This window comes from Macrobrachium rosenbergii, chromosome 48, assembly GCF_040412425.1.
Source record: "Macrobrachium rosenbergii isolate ZJJX-2024 chromosome 48, ASM4041242v1, whole genome shotgun sequence".
Classification (NCBI taxonomy): domain Eukaryota; kingdom Metazoa; phylum Arthropoda; class Malacostraca; order Decapoda; family Palaemonidae; genus Macrobrachium; species Macrobrachium rosenbergii.
This window is the reverse complement of record NC_089788.1, coordinates 37,524,681-37,530,767: the sequence shown is the minus strand read 5'-3', so window position 1 is coordinate 37,530,767 and position 6,087 is coordinate 37,524,681.

The following is a 6,087-nucleotide window of genomic DNA, read 5'->3' as shown; positions in this document are numbered from 1 at the left end:
TCATTAACCATAAAAGACTTATGGTTAATGAAGGTTTAATCCCCCGTTACGCAGGAACAGTGTTCATTAAACACTAATCCGACATCGCAGCTCACCTGAATAACGAGTCCTAGATATGCAGACGCTGACGTGTGTATATTTTATTCTTTTTCTCGTTATCGAAGATCCGCCTTTCGTACTTATATACGAGGAGGGGAAGCAGAGCAGCATTTCCCCAATTTTCTCATGGATAGGCGAAACTTAGAACTAGAAGTGAATTGACGAAATATTGTAATATGCCAAACTGCATATCACGACTGTTTTGCCTATTGCAGGCTTCTTTCTTTGAGTCTGAAACTTTATAAATTGTCTCCTGACAGAAAGTAGGCCTAAAGATTTTGACTTTTCGTGAAATTGCTCCTCTAAAAGACTGTTAGTCTTCCCGACAAAAATACATTTTAATTTTTGACAATTAATGTAGTTATTCCTAATAATCCAAACTCTGATTTTCATTTACCAATGGAATTACGAATCTGTCACAGAAAAATAAAAGAAAGCTACGAAACTCCAAACTGTCAGAGAACGGCATGAAGCCCTTTCCTGGCTCTACTATAAAAGGTTCATATGACGACGACTCGTTTTGGAATGTTCATTGTTTTATATATTTCATAATGACGTGTTTGGAACATTGCCTGAATATTTTGAAATCAACCAAATTTTCATTAATAAAAACAATGATACCTTTTTTCCATTTTTTTTGTGCCAGAAACTGTGATACATATTCTCCCGTTTTTTTTCTAGAAAAACCAGGATACCTCCTTTCCAGTTTCTAAAATAAAAGCTCTGATACCTATTTTCCAGGTCTTTATAATACAAAATATGATACCTGTTTTTCCATTTTGTATAACAAAGAATACGGAACCTACTTTCCACTAGAGCTAAGTTGCCTACGAGGTCATATCACGACGAAATAGAATATATATATATATATATATATATATATATATATATATATATATATATATATATATATATATATATATATATATATATATATATATATATATAATGCAACCTTACATGTAGCAGATCAAACGTAGAGGAAACTGATTATGACACGAGACTGACTGCAGAATATGACACCCAGACCTAGTTAGCACCCATCTGCAGCCGTTGGATTACATCTGCCGAATGAACAGCGGAGTTACTGGTTATTGGCACAGCCAAAGTGCCTCGTAAAGAAAAAAAATGCGGACATGATCGTGCTGTTACACAATTGTTACTCCCCTGCAGCTTCTTCCTGTGATGTTGGGGGACTCTTTGGTGCTTGTAGCCTAGTAAAAGGTGTCTCAGTTTTTCGTGTATTGGTAACAACGTTTGCCATAATTTCTTTATGTTTTTATCTCTTTTAGCAGGAACTTGAAAGAAGTAATTATAAGCGAAATCTACAGAGAGGAGAGACACATGCAAGTAACAATTTTATTTAAATCTGCTAATTTTTTCTTATTATTGTTTCTTGAATATCGAAATGAATGAGAATTTATTACGTGTTTGGTGAAAACTTGTGATTTCCAGGGAAAATATTAAGTTCACACCAAATACATAAATACATACATACATGCAGTTATTTTAAACCATATTCTTAACAATCTCCAATTTTCCTGTTGTTAAGCTAATGTATCATTTACCAGGAAAAATAGTATCTGAAAAAGGATGAATTTTCAGTCACAAGAGTTAGCAGACGCAATATGTACGTACACAAAAAATTTATATCATCCACTTCGACCGGGTGCTTTTTACTAAAAAGTATCGTAGCTTCAATATTTAGCATTTTCTAGTGGTGCCTTTATCACATCATGTGGATCTACCAGCGAGCCAAGATTTTCAAGCAGGCTAACATATATAAAATGAAATACCAACAAGTCAAAATACGAAAAACACGTTTTTCAAGTACGTTTACGTGATATAAATGTTATACCAGCAAGTCAAGATACAAAAAAAAAAAAAAAAAAAAAAAAAAAAAACGTGTTGCAAGTAGGTCTACAAACTAAAGTAAAAAATGCGCCGAAGTTTCTTTGGCGCAATCAAGTTTTCTGTACAGCCGCTACAGCGTATAATCAAGGCCACCGAAAATAGATTTCTCTTTCGGTGGTCTCGGTATAATGCTGCATGAGCCGTGGGCTGTGAAACTTTAAGCCCGGCCCGGTGGTGGCCTATCCTATATCGTTGCCAGAAGCACGATTATGGCTAACTTCAGCCTTAAATAAAATAAAAACTACTGAGGCTAGATGGCTGCAATTCGGTATGTTTGATGATTGGAGGTTGGATGATCAACATATCAATTTGCAGCCCTCTAGCCTTAGTAGTTTTTAAGATCTGAGGGCGGATAGAATAAAGTGCGGACGGACAGACAAAGCCAGCACAATAGTTTTCTTTTACTGAAAACTAAAAAAAACTAAAAAATGAAAGCTCATAATGTTATCTGGTATATCTAAATCAGAACGCCAGTACGAATGAAGCGACGTTCTCCACCTTTCATATTGATTCTTTTTTGACAGAAAAGGACGACATAAAATAAGTTACTGGAACAATGTCAATAGTCACATGAATTATCAATACGCTTCTAATTGCCCTAGAGCATTAATTCGACGAGGAAATCGTCTATACAACTACTCTTCTGAAGAGGAATTTCTGAGTAACTGATCGTCCATTCCTGCTCTTGTCTATTTATTTTAGATACTGACTGAGTGCTTCATATTTTATGACCTTCTTATGATTTTCAGTCATGATCGTGGAGTAATTCATATTTATAGCTATGGTAAAATATTCGCCTGAAAATAGAGTAATTTTCTGTTGTGGTAATATTAATATTCCTCCTATACATACAGGGCATTTAATTAAACAATTTTTATAAAATGTTAAGATCTTACTCGCAGATACAGCTGAAATTAGGATACGATATTGATTTCTCATACAAAGAAAACCTATCGTTAAATGGCTAGTCGGCTATCGAAAGAATTAACCCTTTTATAAACTATAGTTCGACAACAGACGAAACAAAATATTAACCGAAAGCTCAACAAACGCAGAAGAAACAAATAAATAATGAGAAGAAACAAATAAATAATGAACGTTTCTTATTTACAAGAATTCAAATAAAAATTCGACCTATAATCTATAATCATAATAAGGAACTATTACTCCAGTTTCTGTCTTTCCCCTAGGATTCCTTTCCATGTCTGATAATATTTCCAGTTACTTTAGAAATGTTCGTTGATTTCATATACCGAGGATGACCTTCGATTTGGGCTCCATGTCCATTATGGCAATGGTCCAAATTCGATCAACAAGTACAATACATCGTAAAGTGCATTATAACAATAAATAACTGGCAATTATATGGAAAGCTTAAATCTACATGAATCAATTATTCATTTTTTTTTAGGTATAATACAGTTGACAAATCTAGCCACAATGCCAGCTAACACGATTCCTCACCTTTCAATAAAAAGTATTAGCATTACTGGTGAAAAATGGATAACCATTTCCAACTGGCTTCTTGGACGTGTTTCTTTGGTCGGCCATAAGGGCGCTCTGCCCTTACTTTCTTGCCTCATTCCAGACCTTACCGGGTTTTTCTTTAAAGCCGGCAGGAAAACGACCGGAAAGTATTTGTATAGTCAATAACTGCACTAGGTAATGGGTCGTTTCTGCCAGGTGGCCAGTCAACATGTGGTAGTTTTGACAAATAATATGAGGGATAAATTTTTCAATGTGATATTCCTAAGGTCGCAAAGGCCTTGATGAGAAGAGGAATAAAAAGTATTAAAACAAAGAAACTCCAAGTAGCTAAATGGTAAAAAAAAAAAAAAAAAAAAAAAAAAAACAGATTTGGGCATTTATGTTGTGTGCATTGACATGTAGGAAGATTTGAACTGTAAAGTGACTCGTAAGAAATGTGCCAGCTTTCCTCAACAAGAAATTTACCAGAAGTATAAAAATTACATTTTTAATGAAGAGACATGCTTCATTTATTCACCTGACCCTTTCAGATGGAGTAACGATAGATTCTGTTTGCAACAGAACCAACCTCGTGTAACATCCACAAGTCCTTATGAGAGGAAAATAAGTGACTGCCAAGAGGAATGGGCTTCAACCGTCTACATTCAATGTCAGTTACTTATACAATCGCGTATGATTACATGGATCCTCTTTTATATATATATATATATATATATATATATATATATATATATATATATATATATATATATATATATGTATGTATATATATATATATATGTATGTGCATGGACCGAGCAATCTGTAAGTGCTCATGAAGGAGACCTTTGAAAAGTTGGGTCAGCTATTTGCAGGGTCCATTTTGACTATACACAGCAAATAGGAAAATGCTGAAACATTCGCAGATCACAAGGGTCAAAGAAACCACCTTGGTGACAGGACACGGGCTGGCAAAATGCGTTGTCAGCCAAGAATGTTCTAGCAATGAACCGGTTACAAAATCCGGTTTTGAAGAATGCATTTCGATAATGTGTTTGTGTGTGTGTGTGTACGTATACTTCGTGACGCCTTGAAGTACAGAGGCGTGTCTTGCCGAACTTTGACCTCGAATGATGTCACGGAAAAGTACGTGCGTTCGTGCTTGGCATAAAGAATAAAATGGGAGGAACCGTTGATTGATCGGGCATTGCGATCCGTTTTCTGTGTGTCTTACAATGTGAGTGATTTTTCACATGAAGGCTGTCCCAGAGGACTTGTGGAGTGAGTAGAACTCATATACGTTTTTAGACTTTATTTTCAGAACTATGAACACAAACGTTACCTCCTGTGACAGTGAAAAATGTGTTTCTGCAATTTTTACATTTTCTGATTTTTAATGTGACGTTTGTTCTTTCACAGGTATTCCATTCCTTTTCCTTTTTCCCTCTCTCCCTCCGACAAGGAAGGGAGTGGTATGACATTTTTGAGATGACCTGAATTTATTAATTGACCTGTTTATGTTTTGACAGATGAGTTATTTTCTGTATTCCCTTAGGTAATTGGGTGTTTATGATTTTGGAACCTTATTTCCTTAGAAGAATTTTTGTTTCTTTGATGAATCATTCGTTTTCATTCTTCATAATTTTTAAGAAGTTATTTTCGTTATTTTTTTGTCAATAAAGGTTTTACTTTTGTACTTAGTATCTCATTCCAGCAGTCCTTAGATTTTAGTTAGGGAAAGATATAACTGATGATGTTGGCTCACGCTACACGCTTTCACATAATATCTCGGGATAAGCGAGATCAAACCTCTGTTCATAAAACAGACTTATATAAAGTAAAGGTTTCAGAATTGGCCTTTACATATATATATATATATATATATATATATATATATATATATATATATATATATTTGATATAATATATATACACATATGTGTATATATATGTGCGTGTGTGGGGGTGTAAGTATGTATGTATGTATGCATGAATGTCCAGGTATGAATGTTTACGTGCGTATGCCCGTAGATATAAGAAATATTGGGTTATGCCTCAGTCACAATGCACATCAAAGTGGTGTAAAAATTAATTTTGTGCCATGTCTGCTGCTTTCCATTCTGTCAATACAATCAAAATCAAGTGCTCACTTCGATCAGAATTCACCATTTTCCTGACTTGATGCTTTTTCTATGACAGAAATCACGACTCCCAAAGCTGAATATAAAAGAAAAGGTTTCTCATCACACAAGCCACTCAGTTCAAATCCCAGAGCTAAGTTTCCTCAATTGTGCGAAATCATTATATATATATATATATATATATATATATATATATATATATATATATATATATATATATATATATATATATATATATATACTGGTAGTCCTGCAATATCTACACCTGCAAAAAAAGTGGAAAAACCCCTAATTTCTGTCTTTACATAGGTGCTAAGCTTCATGTCTTATTTTAGTTCTGTCTATATAATTCAGAACAATTCCTCCCTTTTTACTATGACATAACCAGATCAGTTTACCAGTGTTAATTTAATCAGTAACTAGTACTGAGAGTTCTTTTAACCAGTTTGTAAGGAATTGTCCACCT